This window comes from Bubalus kerabau, chromosome 1, assembly GCF_029407905.1.
Source record: "Bubalus kerabau isolate K-KA32 ecotype Philippines breed swamp buffalo chromosome 1, PCC_UOA_SB_1v2, whole genome shotgun sequence".
NCBI lineage: Eukaryota > Metazoa > Chordata > Mammalia > Artiodactyla > Bovidae > Bubalus > Bubalus kerabau.
Genome location: NC_073624.1, coordinates 107,097,068 through 107,111,030, shown reverse-complemented (window position 1 = coordinate 107,111,030; position 13,963 = coordinate 107,097,068). Strand labels below are relative to the sequence as shown.

At 35.2% G+C, this 13,963-nt stretch overlaps 1 long non-coding RNA gene across 1 annotated transcript in view; it reads left to right on the top strand.

Moving 5' to 3' along the window:
* Nucleotides 1–4,900: 4,900 nt before the first annotated feature.
* LOC129655691 (uncharacterized) overlaps nucleotides 4,901–13,963 on the top strand; it is an 81,568-nt gene continuing 72,505 nt past the window's right edge. The window contains exon 1 of the long non-coding RNA XR_008716085.1: nucleotides 4,901–5,069. This is a non-coding gene — a long non-coding RNA (uncharacterized LOC129655691). The remainder of the gene's footprint in view (nucleotides 5,070–13,963) is intronic.

Genomic DNA, 13,963 nt, shown 5'->3' with positions numbered 1-13,963 from the left:
GGAAGAATCAATATAGTGAAAATGAGTATACTACCCAAAGCAATCTATAGATTCAATGCAATCCCTATCAAGCTACCAACAACATTTTTCACAGAGCTAGAACAAATAATTTCACAATTTGTATGGAAAAACAAAAAACCTCGAATAGCCAAAGCGATCTTGAGAAAGAAGAATGGAACGGGAGGAATCAACCTACCTGACTTCAGGCTCTACTACAAAGCCACAGTTATCAAGACAGTATGGTACTGGCACAAAGACAGAAATATAGATCAATGGAACAAAATAGAAAGCCCAGAGATAAATCCATGCACATATGGACACCTTATCTTCTACAAAGGAGGCAAGAATATACAATGGATTAAAGACAATCTCTTTAACAAGTGGTGCTGGGAACTCTGGTCAACCACTTGTAAAAGAATGAAACTAGAACACTTTCTAACACCATACACAAAAATAAACTCAAAATGGATTAAAGATCTCAACGTAAGACCAGAAACTATAAAACTCCTAGAGGAGAACATAGGCAAAACACTCTCTGACATACATCACAGCAGGATCCTGTATGACCCACCTCCCAGAATATTGGAAATAAAAGCAAAAATAAACAAATGGGACCTAATTAACCTTAAAAGCTTCTGCACATCAAAGGAAACTATTAGCAAGGTGAAAAGACAGCCTTCAGAATGGGAGAAGATAATAGCAAATGAAGCAACTGACAAACAACTAATCTCGAGAATATACAAGCAACTCCTACAGCTCAACTCCAGAAAAATAAATGACCCAATCAAAAAATGGGCCAAAGAACTAAATAGACATTTCTCCAAAGAAGACATACAGATGGCTAACAAACACATGAAAAGATGCTCAACATCACTCATTATCAGAGAAATGCAAATCAAAACCACTATGAGGTACCATTTCACACCAGTCAGAATGGCTGCAATCCAAAAGTCTACAAGTAATAAATGCTGGAGAGGGTGTGGAGAAAAGGGAACCCTCTTACACTGTTGGTGGGAATGCAAACTAGTACAGCCACTATGGAGAACAGTATGGAGATTCCTTAAAAAACTGGAAACAGACATGCCTTATGATCCAGCAATCCCACTGCTGGGCATACACACTGAGAAAACCAGAAGGGAAAGAGACACGAGTACCCCAATGTTCATCGCAGCACTGTTTATAATAGCCAGGACATGGAAGCAACCTAGATGTCCATCAGCAGATGAATGGATAAGCAAGCTGTGGTACATATACACAATGGAGTATTATTCAGCCATTAAAAAGAATACATTTGAATCAGTTCTAATGAGGTGGATGAAACTGGAGCCTATTATACAGAGTGAAGTAAGCCAGAAAGAAAAACACCAATACAGTATACTAACGCATATATATGGAATTTAGAAAGATGGTAACAATAACCCTGTGTACGAGACAGCAAAAGAGACACTGATGTATAGAACAGTCTTATGGACTCTGTGGGAGAGGGAGAGGGTGGGAAGATTTGGGAGAATGGCATTGAAACATGTAAAATATCATGTATGAAATGAGTTGCCAGTCCAGGTTCGATGCACGATACTGGATGCTTGGGGCTGGTGCACTGGGACGACCCAGAGGGATGGAATGGGGAGGGAGGAGGGAGGAGGGTTCAGGATGGGGAACACATGTAAACCTGTGGCGGATTCATTTTGATATTTGGCAAATCTAATACAGTTATGTAAAGTTTAAAAATAAAATAAAATTAAAAAAAAAAAATTTTAAAAAATAGGCAAAATAGTGAATTTTCCATACAGATAAACTTATACAATTTAAGGGGATGTCTTTTACTATAAAATTAAGAGCTTTAAAATTTTTGTTTTGAAAATGACCCTTATTTTATGATATAATGGTGAAAACAGATTGCATTTTTCTTGCAATGTCCATATTTAGCCAAATGCAAACTGGAAGTTGGCAATCTTCTCTAGGTCTTCATATTCTCTTACAAAATAAAAAACTTAAAATATAAAAAAAATAAAAAAAAAAAAAGAAAAATGGTAGATAAGCATACTTAACATGATATTTTCTTTCAAATATCTTTCACATTTCATATTTTTGATCCCTAAGATATTATACCATCTTTTACAAGCCTAATTTTATTTCTTTAAAAACTTGAGGACATACACTTTATTCCATTATCAATAAATATTGAAAATCATAAAAGTGTTTTCTTTAAATGAGTAAGGCAATCAAGTATCTATAGTGGGAAGTATTTGAGACATTGTAGATCACAAATTTTTAAATGTCTCAAAAAATTTTTTAGAAACATCTTTATTACAAGTTTTAAAAAATACTTCATCACATGATTATGTGTATTAGAGAATGAAAATAACTTATAAGCTTTTATTGACAACTGGCTCTTCTTTTAATATATATTTTCTTTAACTTGGCTTTACTGTTTCTTCAGTCTTGACCCATGCCAAGACATAACTTGGCAAAATAATTAATATTTCTTGTAATAACTTATCTCTGTTCTTGGAAAGAACTCTATTATGTGAAAGACAATGCTATCATTTAAAAATACACCAGATATATTCCATACTAACAAGTTTTCAGACATGTTGCCTTTTCCCCTTTTCCTTATTTTTGTGGGCTATGGTTTTAAGCTTTTATATAGTTTAAAAACTGAAAGTGACCAGAGTTACCTAAGTTTAATCCCCTGATTTTTTGAAATAAGGAAACTGAGTTCTAAATAGATTAGATTATTTCATTGAAAATGAAAGACTTGATTGATTGACTTTCTTCTCTAATATGCTCATGCTTAGTCGCTTAAGTTGTGTCTGACTCTTTGTGACCCTATGGACCGTAGCTTACCAGGCTCCTCTATCCATGGGATTCTCCAGGCAAGAATACTGGAGTCAGTTACCATGCTCTTCTCTGGGGAATCTTCCTAACCCAGGGATCAAACCCATGTCTCTTACATCTCTTGCATTGGTCTCTGAAAGTCAGGAAATTAAAACATGTTTTGGAATAAGATGAAAACAATTTGGAATAATCAGTTTTCCTAATAACCTTGGCAACAGCTCAGAGAAAGTAATCTTAAAATATCCTGAAGCAGATACTGTTGTGTTATAGTAAAGACTGTTCCTATATATCATGAAACAATATTCATTATAAATATTTTTCATGTGAAATATGCAGCCAGAAAAATTTATTCCCATTAGTGAGTATAAATAAACACAGTATTTAATTTTACATTTGAGACATTATATTTTTCTTTAATTTTAAGAATAATTTTCTGTTTGTGATAATAAAACAATTGTTAAGTCACTAATTAAAATAATTCCATAAGAAAACATTTTATATGTTTGGTTTTTGAGGAATGTAAACTTTTTTTTGAGCCAAGACCCCAAATAAGCAAAGTTCCATAGTAATATATCCCCTATGTCTGTACTTGGGCATTCTGGAAAGTATTTAAAGAAAGATCATAGTGACATTCTTTCACTTTTGGCTTTGTAAGACACATAACGAGTATTGGAGTCATATAAAAATATCAAGGAATGATTAATAACACATCAGAAGTAAATATGAAAATTCTACCTGGTACATAAAAATCAAAGGATTATAAAGGAATTACTCAAATATAACACTTAGGAAAGATCCTTCATCAATTGAGGTATTTCTGCACCATATCACTTATATCATCAAAATTATTGAGTAAAAGTATTATTGTACTTAAGTCAAGGGGAAGAAAAACAGCCTCTAAAAATACTTTTAGAAGTATATGACATTGATAACTGGGATAAGATATTGATTTTTTGGGTGAAAATCTAAAAATCAAACTGGATTGGATTTTATTGGCAGATGCATCTTTTATTGGCAGATGCTAATAAAAATAAAGGACCAGGAAAGGCAACATAGATGGCAAAGACATTAGGAGACACAGTGTGATTTTATATAATGTGGTTTGAAGTATAACCTAATCTACACAGAAAAGTATAATAATGTTAGTTTGCTTTAAATGTTTAACAATTGTCCAGTGATTTACTGAATTTAAACTGTAAATTAACTGGAAGTAAGTAAGCTGAACTATAAGCTGTAGAAGTAGACAGTGAATACCATGTAGGAGGTGCTGCTGCTGCTGCTAAGTCGCTTCAGTCGTGTCCGACTCTGTGTGACCCCATAGACAGCAGCCCACCAGGCTCCCCTGTCCCTGGGATTCTCCAGGCAAGAACACTGGAGTGGCTTGCCATTTCCTTCTCCAATGCATGAAAGTGAAAAGTGAAAGGGAAGTCGCTCAGTCGTGTCCGACTCTTAGTGACCCCATGGACTGCAGCCTACCAGGCTCCTCCGTCCATGGGATTTTCCAGGCAAGAGTATTGGAGTGGGGTGCCATCGCCTTCTCCAATGTAGGAAGTAGTCACAGTGAAATGACCAGTTTCTCATCTTTTATTGGGTGAATATATTATGTATACAATTGACAGGTGACAGTGTTGTGCTTTGTAAAGATAATTTAATTTTCCTTAAAACAGAAGCTAAATAAACATACAAAGGTAAGTTGACTCTTTCAGTCTTAGAAACTGAAAGTCATTCAATATTGTTAGTTATTTTTTTAATAAGTGTAGTTTCGGTGATTTGAAAGATTACAAAATGTTTGATTTTTACCTAAATATTTTAAATGATTGTCTTTTTCTCCAAGGAGGGAAACTTTTGCACAGGAGACAGTCTTGTGAAATCATTGTGATAAGACAGTACAAAATATAGGGTAATTTGTCTGGGAAAGGTCAACAATAGTGAAAACCCCAGCTGGAGCTGTATGTGAGTTCTCTGGGGATGCTTCAGGAACTTGGCACACATGAATTAAAAAAAAAAAAAGATCGAAATATGTAATACCCTATTGGCAAGGGGGTCAGATAATTGTGATAATGCCCAAGTGGTCAGAGAATGCTGCCTCATATCCTCATTCAGAGATGAATATACATTTTTCAGAAAGTTCAAGCTTAACTGCTTATAGGACAGTCACTTAATGTGAGATGAGTCATAGCTTGGAGAACAAGTAGTACTCAATGAGTGAAAAAAGAGAGAAATACTAGGTGGTGAGTAACGTTGGGATTATTAACGCCCGTTTCTTTGTGCTTTCCCTTCGTATCTTTTCACCGTTAGAGATCCCGCATCTGTCGTGCCACTAATGTGCCGTGTTAACCTCTTTCTCACAGAAATGTTTGGGGTTTGGATAATTTCACTTTTCACATCTAGCTAGTATTTATCATTACGTGTTAAGTACCAATCCAGTCCTTGTCTTCTTTAGTTTTTGAGAAAATGCTGATAAATAAAATAATAGTTTTCTCTTTTCTTATTAAACTGAGAGATGGGCATATTATACTCAGTACACTCTATGAAAGATGCCATCTATATTTAATGTTCAAAAATAATATTGAAACCAAGTTAATTAACTCATGAGAGTTGAGTAAGACAATCATGGCTAAGTTGTTTTTCAATATGATAAAAAAAAAAGATGCTCTGTAGGCAGCTATAGTCTAATTTTTAGGTACTAGTTTTCCATTTAAAATGACTTTCTGACTCCCTTTTTTTTTTTTATTGTAAGGTATATCCTGTCATTTTGTTTTTTACCTAGTATTAACACTACTCCTGATTCTAGTAACAGAAGACTGATTTTTCTTTACATGCAGTATTGATGGAACATCTTTTCCAAGACTGTGTAGCTGAATGGCACTGCCAAACGATAACTTTCTCTAACCAAGGTATGGTCAGATTCTGTCTCCTGGAAATACAATCATTGAGCCAAATGTAGATTCAGGATCAAGCATTTTGTTTCAGTGAGACTTTCCGGTATTTCCTGCTACTAGGATCTTAAGAGTCATTCTAATTCCTACATTTTCATTTTGTATGGTATTTATTTTACAGAGTGTTTTGTGAAAGAACATAAGGCATTTTTAGTGCCTCTAAAATTTTAATTTAGACCAACTTGTAACTTAGGTAAAGTATTATGGATTTCACTTTCTGCCATAAAGGTGATGTCATCTGCGTATCTGAGGTTATTGAAATTTCTCCTGGTAATCTTGATTCCAGCTTGTGCTTCATCCAGCCCAGCATTTCTCATGATGTACTCTGCATATAAGTTAAATAATCACGGTGACAATATACAGCCTTGATGTACTCCTTTCCTGATTTGGATCCAGTCTGTTGTTCCATGTCCAGTTCTAACTGTTGCTTCTTGACCTGCATACAGATTTCTCAGGAATAGAGGTCAGCTGGTCTGGTATTCTGAAGAAGAACTAAAGAGCCTCTTGATAAAAGTGAAAGAGATGTGTGAAAAACTTGGCTTAAAATTCAACATCCAGAAAACTAAGATCATGGCATCCAGTCCCATCACTTCCTGGCAAATAGATGGGGAAATAATGGAAACAGTGCAGACTTTATTTTTGGGGAATCCAAAATCACTGCAGATGGTGACTGTAGCCATGAAATTAAAAGACGCTTGCTCCTTGGAAGAAAAGCTATGACCAACCTAGACAGCTTATTAAAAAGCAGAGACAAAAGCTATGGTTTTTCCAGAAGTCATGTATGGATGTGAGAGTTGGACTATAAAGAAAGCTGAGCACCAAAGAATGGATATTTTTGAACTGTGGTGTTGCAGAAGACTCTTGAGAGTCCCTTGGACAGCAGGGAGATCCAACCAGTCCATCCTAAAGGAAATCAGTCTTGAATGTTCACTGAAAGAACTGATGCTGAAACTGAAGCTCCAATACTTTCGCCACCTGATGAGAAGAACCGACTCATTGGAAAAGACCTTGATGCTGGGAAAGATTGAAGGCAGGAGGGAAAGGGGACGACAGAGGATGAGATGGTTTGATGACATCACTGATACAATGGACATGAATTTGAGTAGGCTCTGGGATGGACAGGGAAGCCTGGCGTGCTGCAGTCCATGGGTCACAAAGAGTAAGACGTGACTGAGCGACTGAACTGAACTGATTATGAATTTCAACTTAAGATCAATGGGAGCCATTAAAAGCCTTTAAGCAGGGAAAATATATGATGTGATATTAATTTTGGGAAATCACTCTGGTTTCCACATGGAAAAACAGATTAGTGAGAAAATTAGAAGGTGAAGAGGAGCAAGATATGACTTAGGGATTGTTGCTATCATTCTCCTTTAAAGAGATGATGATGGCCTAAAATAAAGATGTTCCAGTTGAAATATAAAGAAATGGACAAAGAAGTATTGGGTTGGCCAAAATTTTGGTTCAAGATCTTTTTGATCAACCCAATAGATTAGAAAACCCTTAGTGATTCACTGTATATGGAAAATAATTGTGAAAATAGGGGCTAGTATGACTCCAACATTTCTGAGTGGAACAAACTGTATGGACATCTTCACTACATAGGGAACATGAGAGGAAGAAAAGCAAGTTTTGAAGGGGAAAGAGTTTGATTTAACATACTGAGTCTAGTTTGCTTTTAGACTTACATATAAAGATAATAAGTAAGTTCACTGGCTACACTGGAAGAGAAATCTGGACAAAATTTTCTGTATGACACAGACTTTTCAAAATTAATTATAATTAAATTTATCCAACACATAATATGTATCAGGAATAAAATATGTGCTCTTTAATCTTCGCAAAACCAACACGGTATTGCTATTATTACTACTGTTACTATTGTTGTTGCTACATTATTAGTGACATACTAAAGATTGGAAAAAATCCTGATGCTAGGAAAGATTGAGGGCAGAGGGTAAAGGGGTTGACAGAGGATAAGATGGTTGAATGGCATCACCGACTCAATGGAATGAGTTGGAGCAAACTCTGGGAGATAGTGAAGGACAGGGAACTCTGGCGTGCTGCAATTCATGGAGCTGCAAAGAGTGGGACAGGTCTTAGCAAACTGAACAACAACAAAGATATATACATTATGTAACTTACCAAAAATATTGAATTTAGAAATAAATGACAAAAATTTGATTTAAGCATCATATTTGTTTCCAGAAGTAACACTCTTAATCACTATGTTGATTCAAACAAGCATAATATGAGAAACGGTTTTCTTCTAGGCTAAAGGAAATAATTTAGGGGAGAAAAGTCAGGCAAGATCTTCTCAGTTCAGGAAAGCAAATTTTCTAATTGTTTTGCCCATGGTGGTACAGATTATCAAGACTTTTAAACATTTCTAGAAGTGAAGCAAAGAGTAGAATAGTTATAAATGTAATCCCTGTAAATCTACCAAAATATTATCAATTTAGGTTTGACGAAATCTTATTGTGCTGTGGAGACTTTCATACACTATCCATGAATTTGTCCAAATTAGCTAATACATCTAATAGACTTTATTAATCCAAACCATGAGTGGTGATGGTTATTTTTACCACTTGTGAGCACATATAATTCAAAGTCTGTAGTTAATAAAGTAAGGGTAGTAAGTATATGACATAATGATATAGTATCTGTAACAATGATATTCTCTTGGATTAGTATGGCAGATCAGTTTTCACTAAGATTTTCCCTTGGAAACAGAAAAAAGATAGTTTATTTAAACATAGTAAGAGGAAAATAATCATCCCTCTTTTTTTTTTTTTGGTCACTAAAATTGCAACAGAATGTATTGGGTGCTAAGTACTACATTTATGTGTAAATTATATAGAATATTCTCATCTCCACTTTCTGTCCACTGCTGCTGCTGCTGCTGCTAAGTCGCTTCAGTTGTGTCCAACTCTGTGCGACCCCATAGACGGCAGCCCACCAGGCTCCCCAATCCCTGGGATTCTCCAGGCAAGAACACTGGAGTGGGTTGCCATTTCCTCCTCCAATGCATGAAAGTGAAAAGTGAAAGTGAAGTCTCTCAGTCGTGTCCGACTTGTAGCGACTCCATGGACTGCAGCCTACCAGGCTCCTCCATCCGTGGGATTTTCCAGGCAAGAGTACTGTCCACTAGCATGGTTTTAAAGCAATAATGACCATCAGTTATTAGTGTTGTGATGAGCGTAATTGTTCCCCATCCTCTTTGCTTTGTAGACACTTTTAGAGTGATCCACGCCATTAGGTAATAGGCAGCTTTCTTGTTACATACGCTTCACAGAGTGGATGATGTGACTAAGTGGAAAACTGCACGCCTCAACTTGGGCTAACCTGTAAATGAGCGATTGGAACTAAAACTCAAATGTAGGACTCCCTTGCCATCAAGAGAAAAATAGCCAATTGACAGATTATAAGAATCGTATCTTCCTTTTACATCGAGGTTTGGAATTTTGATATTATTATTCATATTTTAGATCTGATAATTCTTCATGGTGGAATATTCTCCTCTGCATTGCAGACTGTGTAGCAGCTTCCCTAAATGCTGGTCGTACTGCTTCAGTTGTAACAAGAAAAAATGTCTCCAATATCCATCCCTTGAGGGGTGAAATTGTTTCTGGCTGACAACTATGACTTAAAATGTCCTAAATTATGATAATACCCATAATGTATTTACTTACATTTTTTGCCTCATTTATTTAACATCATTATCACATCAGTTGTCAAGGACCTATGGAATATTTATGGGACATAGTTTGTCATTAAATAGGGTGAGATTAGTGAATATAAGATATACCAACTATATAAGGTTTACTTAAGACACTAGAATTGTGCCATATGACATTTTTTATTGGAGTATCACTGCCTTACAATGCTGTATTCGTTTCTGCTTCACAACTAAGTGGATCAGCTATACAAGTACATATATCCCCTCCTTCTTGAGCCTCCCTCCAATACCCCAATCTCATACCATATGAAATTCTGACATGTGCTTTAATAAAATAATTTTTGAGAATTTTTTCTTCCTGTATAAAAATTTACCTTCAGATAGATAAAGTTAGATGATATATGTACAAAAAATGAGGGAATAATGAAGATAACAGAGAAATGAACGTTTGAAAGAATAACTGCAAAGGGTAAAGAAAAAATGATTGGAAGTTGGAGACAGTAGCTCTCAAAACCACTTTTTCAGAGGAAAATGAATAGTCTATGAACTCACTTCAGAGGAAATTTAAGTTATATATGATGGAATAGACCATTTTTGATTCACACAGATTGATTGTTCTACTCTGGATAAGAGAAGAAAATTACACAATCATGTTGAGCACTTAGATTACTTGGAGTAAATGGCAGCAAAGTTTTACTAAGATAAGAGAAATTGGCTAACATGATAGATAATTTTAATTCATTAATATAAAAACTGTACACAAAAACTACCACTAAAACATATTCAAATTCTGGATAAACTGTTTTTTGAGATGAAAGAGGAAGAGCAGTTGGAATGATATAATCATAATTTTTAGCAGACTGAAATTAAAGCTGCTGTCACAGTTTTAAATTATCAAATGAAAATCTCTGCATTTCAGGGAACTAAAATGCAGTGAATATTAGACATAATTATGTTGAATTACTTTTTAAAGGCATATTAATTTCAAACATGTTTTCACAAATTTTTCTGTGATAATTTTAGAGCAACTCAAAAGGGTTTTTACCTGAGGAGTATTTAATCTTTATTATTAAAATTCACTTGCAAGAGCACTTTTGTAGGCTGCAGTGAATCCAGCTTTAGAATTAGAGGTGGAAAATATCCCATGAGCAAGGAATATGAAGCCAGAACACCGATTACTACTGCACTTGCACGTCATAAAATATTCTATTACTTTTTAATTGTACCTTTCTACATAATTTTGATTTACCTATATGAAGCATTTAATATGTGTATATGAAAAGACAAGTTAGAATTAATAAGCAATAGCTTACCTTAGTAGTATAATTATAATTATGCTTATACTTAAATTATAATTATGGCATACAGTACAATTTTTTATATGTAGTCTTATATAACTCTTACAGGTGACCTTGCAAGAATAACAGGAAAAAGATTTATTGCAGTCTTGCAGATGTAAAATATCATGCTTAGCTATATTAAATGATCATTTAGAGTTAGTAATTAGAAGAGTTTGATACTGGAATCCCAAGCAAGTAAGCAATGTCTTTAAAGTACACTGAAATTTATACTTACAGATATTAGTGTTACTTTGATCTCAGCAAGCTTTGTAAAGTCTGTTTCAGATAAATTTTATGATTTTTATAAACCTGCTGTGTTTAAACCTTTCTCTCTCTACCTTTCAGTATGCTTTTGTTTTCATATAAAACATATTACCTTCCCCCCTTTACTCTATATCTCTTCCAGACACATGTAAGTTACAAGATCACTATAAAATTTTTTGAGCAAAGCTTGGAAATATCTTTCCACTCACTTCCTAGAGCTTTTAGAGTCATCATGCTTGCATCTAATTACATTTCATACTGTTATTTGCTGTCAATTTAAGTATGTTTTTCTTACCTTTAAACTGTATTGTAATTTAAGAAAAGGAAACATATGTTCATAGTTCTGTTTTTCCATAATTTGATGCATAATGTGTGTTTAGATGCTCAATTTTATATTGGTCTTTAGTTGTTCTGTTTGGATACTTTGAAGATAAAATATTACATTCATCACTTATTTACTGACATAAACTGTCTTAAGCATGGAGGGTTGACCAACCATTTAATCTACTTCTATTAACCTTTCATTTTGGTGACAGGTTTTATACACACACATACACACTGTCTCATATTCACACATTCACACATATACAGTAGTCTCATGCTCCAAGCCCATGTCCTCAAGAAATTGTTTTCTGCTGGTTGGCCATAAGAGCACTACTGTATTTTTCACTCTGGAAATTTTTTTTTTTTTGATTTGGGCAACAGAAAGATATGCATATTGTTTACTGTTTCAGAATAGAAAGGAACAGAATTTACTAGCCATGTTACAGGGGCAGGGTTTGGGAATTAAATTGGCTTCAGAGTTGTTGAGCTTGAATGACCTCTGAAAAAATAAGTTATCGATGCTCACAGGACAATAGATACCATTTTCCAGTGAAAGAAACCAGCGCTCCTTGAAGATGTGGCTGCCTGTAGCACTAAGGTATATCATGTGTATAGAGCCAGAGAGTGAGGAAAGCTTAAAAAAAAAAAAAGGATGAGGTGTATAATGTAACACAGGAGCCAAATTAAAAATGCTCTGGATGATCAAAACTAGGCTGGTTTTAGCAACAAAATCAGCCAAGCAGTATTAGATAAATAAATAGATAATAATATATATTTATATAAATGAAATATTGATTAAATGCATGAATGGGGATATAGGACAAATCTTTCTTATAGAATGCCCAATGGCATGTGTGTGTGTGTGTATATATACATATGTATATATATATTTTTGTCTCTAATAGAGAGCTTAGCAATAGACCCATATAAATATAGCCAATTAATAAAGGAGCAAAGACAACACAATGGAGAAGACTGTCCTTTCAACAAATGATGCTGAAACAACTGGACATCCACATGCAAAAACAATGAACTTAGACACAGACTTTACAGCCTTCAGAAAAATTAAGTCAAAGTGGATCTTAAAACTGTAAAATGTTTAGAAGATAACAGGGAACAGGGAAAAATCTAGATGACTTTGTATTTGGTAAGGACTCTAAAAACAACACCAAAGGCATGACATATAAAAGAAAGAATTAGTAAGCCAGACTTCATTAAAAGGAAAAACTTTTTCTCTCTGAAAGATACTGTCAACAGAATCAGAAGACAAGCCACAGACAGAAAATATTTTAAAAAGACGTATCTGATAAATGTCTGTTATCCAAACTATACAAGTGAGTGAGTGAATGAAGTGGCTCAGTCATGTCTGACTCTTTGCGACCCCATGGACTGTAACCTACCAGCCTCCCCCGTCCCTGGGATTTTCCAGGCAAGAATCCCAGAGTGGGTTGCCATTTCCTTCTCCAGGAGATCGTCCCGACTCAGGGATTGAACCCGGGTCTCCTGCATTGTAGACAGATGCTTTACCGGCTGAGCCACCAGGGTACAAAGAAATCTTAAAACTCAATTATAAGAGAACAAATAACCCAGTTAAAAATGGGCAAGAGACCTGAACAGACACTTCACCAAAGAAGATATACAGATGACAAATAAGCATATGAAAAGATGTGTGGACATAAAAACCCTCACACAGATGTTTCCAGCAGCTTTATTCATAATTGCCAAAACTTGCAAGTAACCAAGATGCCCTTCAATAAAATTAACTGTGGTGCATGCTAGGTAATAGAATAGTACTTAGTGGTAAAAAGAAATGAGCTATGGAGTCATGAAAAGACCCATAGAAAATTTAAATACCTACTACTAAGCTAAAGAAGCCAGTTTATAAATACTATATACTGTATGACTCCAGCTATTTGGCATTCTAGAAAAGAAAAAAACTATGGGAAGAGGGTAAGGATCTGTGGTTGCCAAGTGAGACTGAGGAGGGAAAGATGAGGGAGGGAGGCAGAGCACAGAGGATATTTAGGACAGTCAAACTCTGTAGGATACTCTGTATGGTAGACACATGCTGTCATACATTTGCAAAACCCATTGAATGTGCACCCCAAGTGGATCCCAGTGTACGCTATGGACTTTGAGTGATAATGAAGTGTCAGTGTATGTTAATCAATTATTACAAATAAACCACGTGATAGCCAGACTGTGCCTGTTTAGGTGCAGGGGATCTGGGAAGTCTTTATACCTTCTGCTCCATTTTTCTGTGAATCTAATACTTCTCTGAAATATAAAGTGTTTTTAAAAAATCTGATACAGCCTATAATTTAGTTAATAATGATGTTTCAATGGTAATTTCCTGTACCAAGGGAAGGCAAGATGTTAATATTAGATTGTTGTTCAGTCGCTCAGTCGAGTCCAGCTCTTTGTGATCCCATGGACTGCAGCATGCCAAACTTCCCTGTCCTTCACCATGTCCCTGAGCTTGCTCAAACTCATGTCCATTGAGTCAGTGATGCCATTCCACCACCTCATCCTCTGTTGTCCTCTTCTCTTCCTGCCTTCAATCTTTCCCAGCATCAAGG